Source organism: Lepisosteus platostomus, chromosome 1 (assembly GCF_059453375.1).
Source record: "Lepisosteus platostomus isolate fLepPlt1 chromosome 1, fLepPlt1.hap1, whole genome shotgun sequence".
Classification (NCBI taxonomy): Eukaryota; Metazoa; Chordata; class Actinopteri; order Semionotiformes; family Lepisosteidae; genus Lepisosteus; species Lepisosteus platostomus.
In genome coordinates, this window is record NC_142611.1 from 20237619 (window position 1) to 20251092 (window position 13474).

The following is a 13474-nucleotide window of genomic DNA, read 5'->3' on the forward strand; positions in this document are numbered from 1 at the left end:
CAAACTTTTTTGAAAACTTTCTTGAATAGCTTGGCCTGGTATGTTTGTACTTGTCCTGCAGAGTCGATGAAGCAAATACTAATAAGTATAGGGACGCTTAGGTGGCATTGTTATTTTGTTCTGTATCAGATTTTACTTTAAAAAAAACTTTCACAGGATCCATTCGCCCATTGTGTCTTTCATTATTTTATTTTATAGAATTTCATTAAACAAACTTGGTTTTCCTTGATATTATTCATATTCCTCTAGTTCCTTGTTTGTTATCTCACATTTTATAAAGCGCTCAATATTTGTTTTATGCTGACAGAATAAAAAAAATATCACGTCTGTTTATTTTTCCTATAGCTAAGTTTATATACTGTGCAACTTCAAAAGTTAAAATGTAACCGCCAAACCAGCCTTTTCTAGTACTAGCGCAGACCCAAAAAGCATGTCCATTTCATTAAAAATGTATGAAGACTAATGAAATGTATTTATTATTATTAACAAGAATAATGCTGAGCACAAGAAAGTGTAACAGGGTGAATGTTTTATCGCCACGCATTAGACAGTTTTAAGTGAGCGTTTTGTTCTATCGTTTGCTATTCTTTAATTGTGGGCGTAATAGTAACGTGTAGTGCTATTCACGGCTATCGATCGATAAGTCGGTTTTCGGCTGTAGTGAAGACATTACGGGCATGACGCAGTACAAAGATATCATTTTAACAGCAATACCTGGTCTTGTTCAAGTTAGGAAAGACGCACGGTGAACTGTCAAAAGCAGGCAACTTTAAGAAAGCTCACAGTGCTTTACAAATACTGGAGAAGGTGTGCTGGTACTGTGCATGATACAACAGCTTTGCAGTGGATATTCATTTTCCCGAGACTTTCAAAAATAAGTTACAAGACTAGGTCTGGGCCACGAAAATTTGTCTTTTGGCCTGTACCTGTTTAAGACTTCACCAGTTTAATTGCTCCGCTTATTATTACGTGTGACGAAACTACACCCGAAACAGCACCGAAGAACTTGTCTTCGCGTTTCTGTTAGCGTTGCCGTGCTTTTTCCCCTCTGGTGACACTTTTCGAAGATTCCTTTTGAAAGAATGCGCAACCTTTAGTGGATGTAAACAGCGAAATGTTTTTGTTTTAAATAAAAGTGTGCTTAGCATTTTTAACAGGGGAAATGTATTACTCGTCTCAGCAAAAGGGCATGAAACGATCGATGTCGTCGGCACGAAAAAGGGTTTTCGCATTGCAGTTGTGTTAAAAAGCCTTTTTTTAAAATAATGATGCTTTGTAACAGGCGTGTATTAATTTGTTGAAACAATTGAACACTTTTATTCTTTATTTAAAAATCGGACAACAATCCAATAAGACAAACCAGACAATACAGTAAGACATATTTACACTAAAGATAGCGATAAATGCTGTTTGAAGGCAGTAGCTTAAGTGTAAGCGTATTGAGTGGGAATAATACATTTGAATAAATAAGTAGTTGTACATAAGCAGGGTGGCCCCAAAGTCAGGTTGTTCTACTGTTACAATGCGTTTATTAAGATTTTAAACCAGGATGGCAGTTTTTCTTAAATTCAGTGATGAAACCAAAAACAAGCTTTGATACAAGTTGAAAACAAAAGTTAACCTGGACCAAATCATAAATAATAACAATGTACTTTATATTATAGTCCAATATTGGCTGAGTGCTGATGTTTAAAAAAAAACTGTCAATAAGCTGCTTAAGCGCCTTGTGTTGTATAAACCAAATCAATAAAAAGATTAAAGTGAACAAAGTAACAGCAATAGAGGTTTCACCATAGTTCATTCAGCTTTGATTGAATTATAAATACAATCCACCATGCAGTAATTAAGATAAATTTCATATTGAAAGAATGTGATTTTCATAAATAAATTGTAGATTAATAATTTACATTGTTCAGAAGTGTTTACACTGTGGAGTGAGTACAACATTCAAGTACTGCATGAAGCCACACAGATATGAAAATTGCATTTACTTAATCATTTCAATGAAAAGAAAATGTGCAGCTTTATGTCTTCACAGACTTGTGGTCTTCAAGAAAACAAGAGCACAGTATTTATTCTGTTTGGTTGTGAAACTAACAGCTGTTTTTGCCATTTTTTAAATACATACCTTCAAAAGAGTGCCAACTAAGAATCATGTTCGAAAATCAGCATTACACGACTTTCTGCCTTTTTTCATTGATGCATATAACAGGCTCGGAACGGGGAAAAAAAAGTTTTCATGCAGGAGTAACAGATTTAAGCTTGTTAAGGAAATAAAAGAAGGAAAAAAAGATCACAGCTCCCTCCTTTTAAAAGCGCTTGTACTCTCCAGTATGACTGCTCCAGTCAGAGTTTATGAGTTCAGCGCTTTACATAATATTTTGTCCTAATCTTGGTTCCTGTCAGAGATGTTTCATGGTTGTGTAAGTGCTGCAGTCAAGAATGCCAATTTGCATTCCAGGAGTGTCATTTGATTACTTTTATCTGTGCAGCTTCTAGACTAGCCCAGACCTTCGCATTTCATCTTGCCATGTCACAAGTCAACACGGTGTCGTCTTTTTCAGAAATCAGCCCAGATTTAGACAAGGGAAGGGGGTGTGGGTGGAGAGGGGGGGGCGGGGGAGCACTTTCATGTTGTAGGCTGAGTCCCAGGCTAGCTTGTCAGCAGTAGGCTGTGATTCACTGGGGCTCTGAAGAATTGGAAAGTAGATGATGGTTAGACGGTTCAATAAGCCCATGGACAGGTAGCCTGTGACGGCCCCAAGAGAGCCAGTCTTAATGAAGAACAGGTCTGCTTAGTTCTTCACTCCCTGACCCCATGTTGTCCCCACAGTTTTCTCATTTGATCTCTCCCAGCAAATTGATCTTTTCTAGTATTTTTTTTACCTTCCAAGTTAGTCCTTGTGGGAGCTAAATTAACAGAGCAACTTAAGTTGGATAATACAGCTGTTGGAAAAGAAATTGGACACTGGCCTTTTCTGTTCGTTCTTTTCTTACTGTTGTTTGGGTCTTTCAGTGCCGGGGTTTAAAACAGTCTTGTCTAAGACAGATCAGAAAGGTCAGGTTCAAGCCTTGACTCAGGATAGTAGCACCACATGTATTTATTAAGTATATACTGTATCTAAACATACTGTATATATTTAAGTGTGCACATTTTTCTGTCTGTCAGATCAGTATTTTGTTTACTACATGAGTGCTGTAAGAAAATACTTAATTTTCATTTCATTGTTACATATTCACGTCAGATACAAGGCAGCCATGTTTTCTGTTAAAAACCAAATTCATTTTAAGACATACCCCAGCATATTTTCCTTTTATAATGAGGCAGATATTGGTCTTTGTTGAGGAACCTCAACAGCAAAATGACAAAAGCAATCAACAGAAGTAACATTTACAAAGTGTTTAGTTTTTTTTTGCAAGGTAAAAAGTAACTACTACATACACCTTAGTACTACCCTAAAGAATAATCATCCATCCTTTATCAGAAAGGTCCTTATTAATAGATGATAAATATATAATTTAAATTTGGCATTTCTCCTATTAGTTCAGTATTTCATTTTTCTTGGTTGTGTAAGGCTTTGGTTTTTGAGTCAGTTTAGCAGAAAACATAATTAAACAGAAAACAAAAATGGCATTACAAAACTATGCCAATCTTTCAATCCATGGACTAATTAAACACACAAGTGTATAAATGTAAGAATCCAAATTAAACCGTTCATTTTCATAGAACAATGGTTTATTTTGTGACAGAAGTTACAGCCTGAAATGTAGTCATGCTTGTTGCAGCACTTTGCCTTTGAGACCATACAAGAAGAGCACACCATCTGCTGAGCTCTTGTGACGCATATGGAAAGGTTATATGCACAAGAAGATGAACTGCAGTTGTATGCTTGCTTTGTTGTGATCTTTGCTTGAGCCTGGCCTCTTCTGCTGTATCCTTCTTGGATTGCTATTGTAACGATAGTTCATCCATGAGAACAGATTATAGCCAACACTGCCATTGGCAAACTATTTAGACCTGCCTTAACAAGGCATTTCAGAAGACAGTGTCATGGCAACATGGCAAGAGGTGATGTATTGACTTGCATAGGTTTTGAAACAATTTGGTTCGGTAGGTGTTCAATCTGATGCAGCACTGAAGCTTTGCAGTTTCCTGTGCATTGTATATTTTTTTTGGACAAACAGGAATTGCAGAGGCATTTTCAGACTCTTACGTGATGCATGATTTACAATAATCAAAAACATATTTTGAAGTAGAACTTGCTTCAGTTGGCTTTCCTTGAGTGGCAATATACTGTATGTATATACAGCCCACGTTATTCTCATTTGTTCCTCATGGAAATATCTCTTCTTCTGGCAGTCGGATTTACAAGTACAGGAGGGCATGTCAGATCTTTTTCATAATCGCATGTGATTTTACAATATAATTTTTTTTTAGTAGTTTTAAGTTTTTCACTGTCTGCTGTTCGTTTAAGTTGTACAGTATGTGTTCCTGAAACACAGTGGGCAGATGTTGATGTCTTCAAACTGCTTGCAGAATAGCCTTGTCCCTAAAAAACAGCATATGATTATATATATTTTTTTTTATAAATACTGTACAAACACTTAGTGTTTTAAATTAAAGGTTTATATGAAGAAGAGGCAGAACATTTCCTAGGTGACTTCTTCAAAATTCTCCATGTTAATGTCCCACTACCCCACCGAGACTGGAGCTCCTCTTGAAAATTCATTTTCTGTGCCCATCCAAGTGATACTTCTTTGGAAAGCCGCAAGCTGCCAAGCTGTAAATGAAACCACCTGAGGATAGAGGCCATCAGATTCGTTTCATTTATGAGTCCTGTTGGACATTACTCCCCCATCTTTTAACAAATCCAGAAGTGGAAAGTTCCAGAAGTTTCCTAGTCAGACATCTGAAATGCTTGTGATTCGTTTTCTCCCTTTCAAAACAGACTTTTTTAATTGTTATTAGTTTGTGTGCTCCTTGTTTGTGAAAATTATTTCCCAAATAAAATATGGGTTTTGCTACCCAAACAATGGAACCTTTCAAGTGGTGTGTGAAAAACTGTGTAATTAAGTGCGAATAATTTAATTATTGCCATAACAAGAGTTGAAGAGTTTTGTGATTTTTTTTCCTATTATTTTTCTTGTGAAATTCAGGAAGATGCCTTGGCACAATCAATAGTGTTAAAAGAGTAAGCAAACAGCATTTTCCAACCTGGTGTTATTTTTCAGGAAAAGGACCCAATGAAGAAAATAGCGCTATTCATAATTGTTGGGATGGGGAGTCCAACTGTAAAAATATGTTTTAATTGTTGTTGTTTGTTTGAGCATTGCCAATCCTATGCCTACTGTGAATTTATTCACAAAAAAACAGAAAATGCTGTCCCTTAAACTTTCATTTTAAACATTTAAACATGTTTGGTGTTTTTTTACACCAAAAATTTAGTTGTGGTTGATTTTCAGGGCATTGAGAATCACAGAGGGATATCATTTAGCTGTGTAGAGATAACTGAGGCATCTGTTGAAACCAGAGTTAGTGATAGTGTTTCTTGGCAGTGGCAGAAAAGGTAATATTTTCAGAACTTTTTTTCCCCCTCTTAAGCTCAAATGAAGTCTTTGAAAAGGACACTGTAACTAAAGCTTAAGACATAATGATTAAACAAAGAGGCTGTGAAATCTTCAAACAAATTGGAATGCAAACTGTAATTTAATAGAAAGCACAGTGGGTGACATACTTGATTTAAAACAATATACATTAGCTGGACATTAATTATACTTATAAACAACACAGTGAAAAGAATATCAAAAACAGTGAACCCCTTAAAACCACTTATGTAACTTATGTAACAGACGTCAACTAAGAAATTTGGATACAGTGGACATTTTCCTGTTATAGTAAGACAAAAAATTGAATACAGAGGTACTGTACAGTATATTTTAGGGATGTTTGTATAGTTCTTTATTTTGTCTCTTAAATCCTAAGTTTAGTATCTGCATGTGAGATTTATATCTAGGCCTGTAGTTTAAACTGATAGCGGTTTAGTCATTTTAAGGAGCATATAAGGTACCTGCTAGTATTCCTATGTTATGCATATTTTTGTTTTTTCGAAGAGCTGTAAAACAAATAAAAGAAACATAACTTACATTTAAATTTAACCCTTTGCAAGAAGTAATAACATTGTATGTTATTATGGTACATTCCATTTCCTGGAATTCTAATGCCGTCACTCAGTGTTGATATAGTTTGATTATTTGAATAGTACTCACGTGCTTCCAGGTGTTGAAGAACTCGGAATGTGACGGCATGCGCTGTGGAAAGACTTGAGTAGCTCTTCTTCTGAAGCGACCTTTGTGTTTCTGAGAAGTTTGCACCTTGAGAGGCTCACTTCTCGAGAGGATAAAGGATTGTATTGCTCTGGAACTAAGGAAGAGGCTACTAAAGTAGGATGCTAGGATGTGGTACCAATTAGAAGATCTTGCCAATATTTACAAGGCCCTTTTAAGATGTCTTTGGTTTTTAGAGTGTAAAACATCTTTTGTAATGTTTAATTCTCTTAAACTGTATTATGCTCTTTAATGTTTTAAGATCAATATGTCATTCAAAAACCTTTTGCTTTTTCAAAAGAATGGGTGCTGTTGTTTCCACAAAGATTACTACTGAATTACCTTCCATTCCTTGTTTTGTTTTCCAAGACAGTTAATTGTTATTTAGGGCCATAAAACTTAATTCAGAGAAAATGTTATCTGGATTGAGTTAATGTATCTTTCAAGAAATAAATATGCAGCTTTTCTTTATTTATTATACCGGTGTGTGACATGGGATTATTTTTTCTCAGAAATAATGAAGCTCCACACAGTAAAATGAACACTTTAGTGTGTCAAACAGTGGCTTTAAGCTGATCGGACTTGGGGAGAGTGGGAGCTCCAATTCAGCTGCAATTCGTCCTTTTAAAGGGGGAAAAAAGTAATTCAAACCGACTGGAAAGACGTAGGAACCGGCAGCGATTGCAAAGAACAGGAGTTTGTCTGTAATGGATGATTCAGTAGGGAGGTATAGGGTTATGTTCTGTAATTTGTATTTTATAGCCAGCACAAGGCTGTCCAATATAAATTGCCCGACGTTATGCTGGGTGGAACATGCCGAAAACCTGGGAAAATCATGTGGAGCCCAGGCACCCCTTTCCTTTTCTCAGTTAATCGTTTGCGCACTCTTTTTCTCCAGTGGATAACCAAACCACTTTGCAATCCTGTACGAAAGGCTCAAGGCAGTGGAGTTTTCTGTTTTAGGAAGGCAACATTGTGTTAAGCTGGGTCTTTTCCTGTATTTGACTTTATTTTTTTTTTGCGTGGAATTAAAAGTTTTAATTTGAGGTCTTCAAGAAAGGTAATACCTATTAATGGTTTCTTAATTTTTTTCCTAAAATCTTTATTATATTACACTGTACAGTATATAAAGAAGCCTCACAAAGTTTTATTTTACACTAGTGCTAACTGCACTACCAGCTAATGAGTTTTAAAATTTCCTTACCTGTGTTACCTCCGTTGATAGATTTACATGTTTCATTTTGTAGCATAGGAAATAAAATGTTCAAATACTTAATGCTGTAAAATGTTTGTATAAAGTGAAATACCTCCAGCAAATGATGGGAAAATTAAAAGACCCCAAGATGCCTTCTTTTCTTACTAGGTTTACTGATCATCTCGTTTTCAAGATAATGCAGCTCAAGGGGTTATATTCTATCATTATAATAATATATATTATGTCAAAATATATCCACATTCTTTTTGAATACTTACACAATAGTTTGACAAAAAACTTAAAAACTGTTTATACCGTTACCCTCTCTGCCATTTTCAGTGTGCCTCAGGTGTTGTTGGTCTCTGACTGTACAGTAATGTGAACATTTTGTGAGAGAATTTCCCTTTGTAGAAGAGATGATGTCAACCAAGCTATATTCAGCTCTCTGTTATTCTTATTAGACAGATGCAAAGTGTTCAGAAGACAACATTTCCATGCAAAGCACAAGTATAGTAGATTGAATAAATGTTAATGGTTGCACCTTTATGACATCCAGCTAAGAACGTAAGGTATCCTAAACAAAGAAAACAACAGTAGAAGTTGTTAAAATACAACAAACGCAAACTATTTATCTTAGTAATAAACACTTGTCAATTTTTTTCCATATTAAAATCTCATAAAGGTTTTACACTTAATATACTTTTTGTTTTTAAAGACTCTGGAGCACCTATTTCTGAATAGGCATTGCTTTTTTTGTTCAAGAAAACTCACATTACTGAAGGGTGATGTTCTTTTTCAAAGAAAGCTGGAAACCCCTTAATAGACCCTGTTGAGGTCCTTGTTAAGTCATAGGTTTACAACAGTGACTGATTTATTTATTGTTTTACGAAACACTTTCACAAGAAGTTCAAGTTGAATTAAACCCTTAGCCAGAGCCCTAGTTTCAGAGAGTTGAGGGCCTCACACCTTTTCTATAGTAAAACAAAAGGCTACATAATTACGGTATTGTCCATATGTCCAATACTTGCTCTTAAGTGTCTGTTTATTAAATATAAAATATTACTTTTTGAAGTGGTGTAACATACAGGTCTTGGATCTCATGCTTGCCTTTTGTATTTCTGTTATAAATTATAATATCTTTTGCTAATTTTTTTTAAAGCAAAACCACAGACATTAATGGCTAAAGAGGTTACAGGACCTAAAACAGTACTAAATCCCTGTCTTTACAAAAGTAGTAGCTCCTGAAGTTACATTCACTAAATGTAGGTAAACTACACATCAGACATAGAAAGTTGTTTAGGAAAAGTTAGTATAAGAAGAATATTGTTATCCACATGTGGTAAACTGTATAAACAAACTCTGAAAACACTGTGATGATACTATTCTTTCTTATTTTGGAAGCAGTTTAGTTGATAAAAGGAAAAAGCACACACAAGACAAAAAATCAGTCACTGTTTACTTAGAGACGTAGTCACGTTAATAAGTATGTTTGAAGGTAAAGAATTCTATCAGCAAAATAAAAATCACAATGAAATATATTTTTTGTTATTCATTTTAATAGTTTAAAATGTTCTTTATGAACACAGAATTATGACAGTTCATTAAAATTGCTAATACCTTGAAGGAGGACACTGAAGGGTTGAAAAGAATGTAATAGCTGAACTGTGTTTTTATGGTGTGTGCTGTATTATTTTAAGGGTAAATGTATTAGTTGATTATGAAGAGCACAGTGCTGTCATGTCATGTCATTGGATGGTTCTAGTAAACAAAACAGGAGTGTTTTGTTGTTTTTGAAGACGTATATTCACACTTAAAAAAACATAACACATTGCATTCTTTGAGCTACATTTGTATGTCCTAATACTATACATTGGTACATAATGTAAGCTCTTTAAGAAACTAATCTTGACAATAGATTAAGAGACACACTCTATTTCAGTGAGACTTTATGATCAGCTTGCAATCACATGATCAACAGGAAAAAACAATGAGGATGTACCTGTAGCTCTGAAAATTAGCCTTTGTTTCCTTCATTCAAACAGCATGTTTCATGCTCTTACTTCTTAGTGTAATAAGTAAAAAACTAGCTACACTTGAAGGAAAATATGACTGGTTTTCCTTATGTTTTACATCTGGCTCTAAATGTTAGTTGCATTAGTGGGCTTTCCTCAGCCATTATAAGTCAAATACGTGAAGGAACATACACAAGCACTGACAAATGTATTTTTCACCCTATTTTATTTTTAAATAATAAGAGTTAGCTAAATATAATGAAAAATAAGGATAAAATAAATAAAAGTATTTTTGTTTTAAACAAATAGTGATGTGTACATAATCAGACATAAACTTGAACTGTAAACTGGCTAGATTAGGCTCTTGAAGTAAACTTTCAAGATGGAATTGAATTCCCAGTAACAATCATGTGACTGGTAATATAATTAATCAATTTTTTCAATTGCCAATTTATTGCGGTTTTGTGTAAGACAGTCATTAGAATGTGCCTGTATTTTTGCTTTGAAATGATTATGCAACAAATAATAGTCATATGCATTAAAAAGCAATATTTTAAATAAAAACAACTAGCTGTTCGAAGTAATGGCAGTATTGACAAGTTTGATAAATCAATAAACACTCGAAACCTCCTTTGTGCAGCTTTAATAGAAAAAAATGAAGCCATGTGGGGTTGCTACAGTATAAAGTGAAAATATACAGTACATTTCCTTAGCATACAGTACGTGTTAGGAGGATTGTGTGATCTTCTCAAGAATCCACTCCATTTAATAATCAAGAGGTCTAAATGGGCCAAAAGCCGCTGAGGCACATTCCCGTGTTTCTTTATGCGTAGTTCTGGGACTTTTTTGTGCATTTTTACCAGAGAACAGTTTTACAGACTTGTCACAATCAGGTCGGCATGTGTAAGGAAGAATTCAAATCGAACGGTGTTTTTTCTTAATATATTTTGATCTTTCATTTCAATTGATTTGATTTACTCTGCTTTCCCCCACCGCTTCCTGCCCTTCTTTGAAAATGATCGGGGAAGCCTTAATGAGAAAATTTATCGCCAGGAGCAGAAGACATGACGAGTTATTTCAGAGCCGGATAACACTGGCAGGTATTCTGCAGGGAAGGGACAGGACAGCATGCCGGCTGATAAAAAAAAAAGAAGTTTCTAAGAGGCTTCTTTCATGTGACTTTACATTCCACTAGGGCGCATGTACCAAAGTACACAAGACAAGACTTGCAAACCCCCCCACCCCCACCCCACCCTTCCACCCTTTCTTGTGATGACCTTAACATTTATCAAAGAACCCCATGCTGAAATTCTTTTCAGTATCTTTTCGTTTGTGAAAGCCAGACATGCACTCAGACACAAAAAGACTCTGTTGTAGGGCAAGCTGGTTTAAATATTGTGACTCTGCGAAAGGGTCTGTCCTTGCTCGGCTCTGAGCCCCAAAGAGCTCGGCCTCAGGGGCCTGTGGATTACCGCAGCCCCCTCCTTTATTGTACCTCTTGTCAGTTTGTCCTATTCATTTAACCTTTCATTAGTGTCTGCACAGCTTCGCTGTCTGGGAAGGCAGGAACAAAGCCAAAAGCCCACTGTCACAGTTATTAGATTCTTCGCTCCTATCCCGGCAACCACAAAAGAGAAATGGGGAACACCATTATTGTACCAGCAAATTTCCTGGGGTGCAGCCCTCCTGTGTTCGTCAAGGACATGTGCCACATGTTGATAGTGCACGGCGGTCAGAGACGAGAGTGTCGTGGGGGTAGGCTGAGGTCTGGCTGTAATAGCACTTCGTAGGAGTTTACTGCAAACACAAACAGTTAGTGCTGGAATTCTGTTTTTAATAGGCATCCAGAGGCCAGGCTGCTCTCAGTGTATTTTCTGAGGCCTGTTAGCTTCACTCGCTGACAGTTTACTTTAACTGTAGCTCTGAAAAAAAAAAGAACTTTTGGAGCTGTGCTGATATCTAATATGTTTGAATGCTTAAACAGATCTTTTTTTTTTTATACAGATGATTAAGAAAACTAAACTCATATTTGCCTTTCTTTCTTGGTTTGGATTCAGAAATTCAGACTGCCAACAGACAAAAAAGTCCAAAAGCAGCGCATTCTGTTAAATTTTCTTTAAAAAATGCTTTGGGGTTTCTGCTGTTGTAGTTTGAACTCTTTCATTAAAAAAATAGTTTTTTTGTTAGTTTCCGACAACTCACATTTGTGACAGTGACAGAAAAAAATGGAAAATGTTTAAAATCTCTTGAGTTGATTATTTTGAAAATAGCCTATTTATTCTGTTTTACATCTGGTAACATTCTTTATGCAATAATTTGTGCAGGACAGGTGAAAATTGTTTTTGTGTGTCTGAATTCCTTTTGGAGAATTGATTCTTTTATTTGGTTGTGTTCTGGAGACATGGCTCTTGGCAGTGGTGCTTGACTTGACTTGTGGTGCCATACTGTATATGAACTGGTTTAAGTTCCTATCTGAAAGTAAGTCAATCTGAAGTGCATACTGTATACTGTATATGTTTTCTACCAGCACTAGAGAAATACTAGGGTATTTCTGTTTATTTTTTATTTTAGGATTACATTTACTGTAAGTGTACAGCTTCAGTTATGATAAGCTGTATATTTTTTCTGATTTTTTTAATTATAACATTATATGTGTAATTTAGATTTCTATAAATTATTACTTTGGGTTTTGTTTGTTAAATTTAATGATTTATACGTCTGTGCATTTTCATACTTTTTAGTTTAATATTAAATTGTAATGCAGGTTAACTAAAAAGAAATTGGTCTTAAACATAATTTCAGCACCTACAATATTAACTGCAACTGTAAACCCATTGAAAATGTACAGTAAAACCAGAACATGCAGATGAGAGCTGAGGGTGATTAGATAGAGTCCTTGCAGTACAATCATGCCAATATTTCAGTAGTCTCCCTGCTATTTGTATGGAATTAAATGGCTATGCATCAGGAATCCTGTCATCTTCCTTGTAAGTGTAGTAATGTGTCACCTGAGTCCTGAGGTCATTAATTGTTTACCTGTCGAAATATATTGAGGCACTAAAGAGAGGAACAATGTACAGCATCAGAGCAGAGACCATTTCACAGGGCCTTGATTAAGCGCATCCTTCAAACTTGTCACTTGCTGTGTGCCTGGCCACTGCTCATTTTCAGACTTTAATACACTCTGTACTAATAGTACATACAGCTCAGTTAGAATACAGGGCTGAAATGCCATTCTCTACCACAGACCGACTTAGCAAGCTGACTTTTCAGTCTTTCTGATGTGTCCTTGTTTTAGACATACAGAATGATTTTAGCCGTATTTTTATTAGTGTAGCATAACACTGTTTGGGATCTGGATTCATGATTATAAAAAAATACTAAAAAGTTTTAAACTTGCCCAAATGTCAACTGTGAACAACCCACATGTGATACTGGATACGTGTCCATCTGAGGTTTGGAGCAAAACTGGGCAAAAATGACCTATTCTCTGGCTGTGCTTCAGGCCATAAAAAGATACTGTTGGCATTGCCAATTGGACCTGGGCTTACAGTATCTCTGAAATGTGATGTGTTTGACAGTAAAGCAGTAAATAAAGAACGAAAGGTGTTTGACATTTGAATTTGTGTGACACATTGAAACTGAACACGCATTGAAACTTATGAACTTATAAACTCTGTTTTAAAATCTGACAAGTTTTTTTTTCCTTTCTTTGATTTGAAACTTAATTTTGGTGTTCGTTCTGCTTTACCACTGACTGTACACACGTTCTTTCTTTTTAATTTATGTATTTGCTCTGCAGAGCTTGCTTGTGGCGTTTCCTGGGGCACAGAACTCTCGTCTTACTCTTTGCACAATACACCAAATGTAAGAGGCAGAACAACAAGACTGGTGTCCACAATTTATACTCATGTATTGAGCAACTCCTATAAACCACTGGTGA

At 35.6% G+C, this 13474-nt stretch overlaps 1 protein-coding gene across 4 annotated transcripts in view; it reads left to right on the plus strand.

The window, feature by feature from the left end:
- The window catches only part of bnc2 (basonuclin zinc finger protein 2), a 275321-nt gene that overhangs the window by 835 nt on the left and 261012 nt on the right, over nucleotides 1-13474 (plus strand). The gene's annotated exons all lie outside the window — the stretch shown is intronic.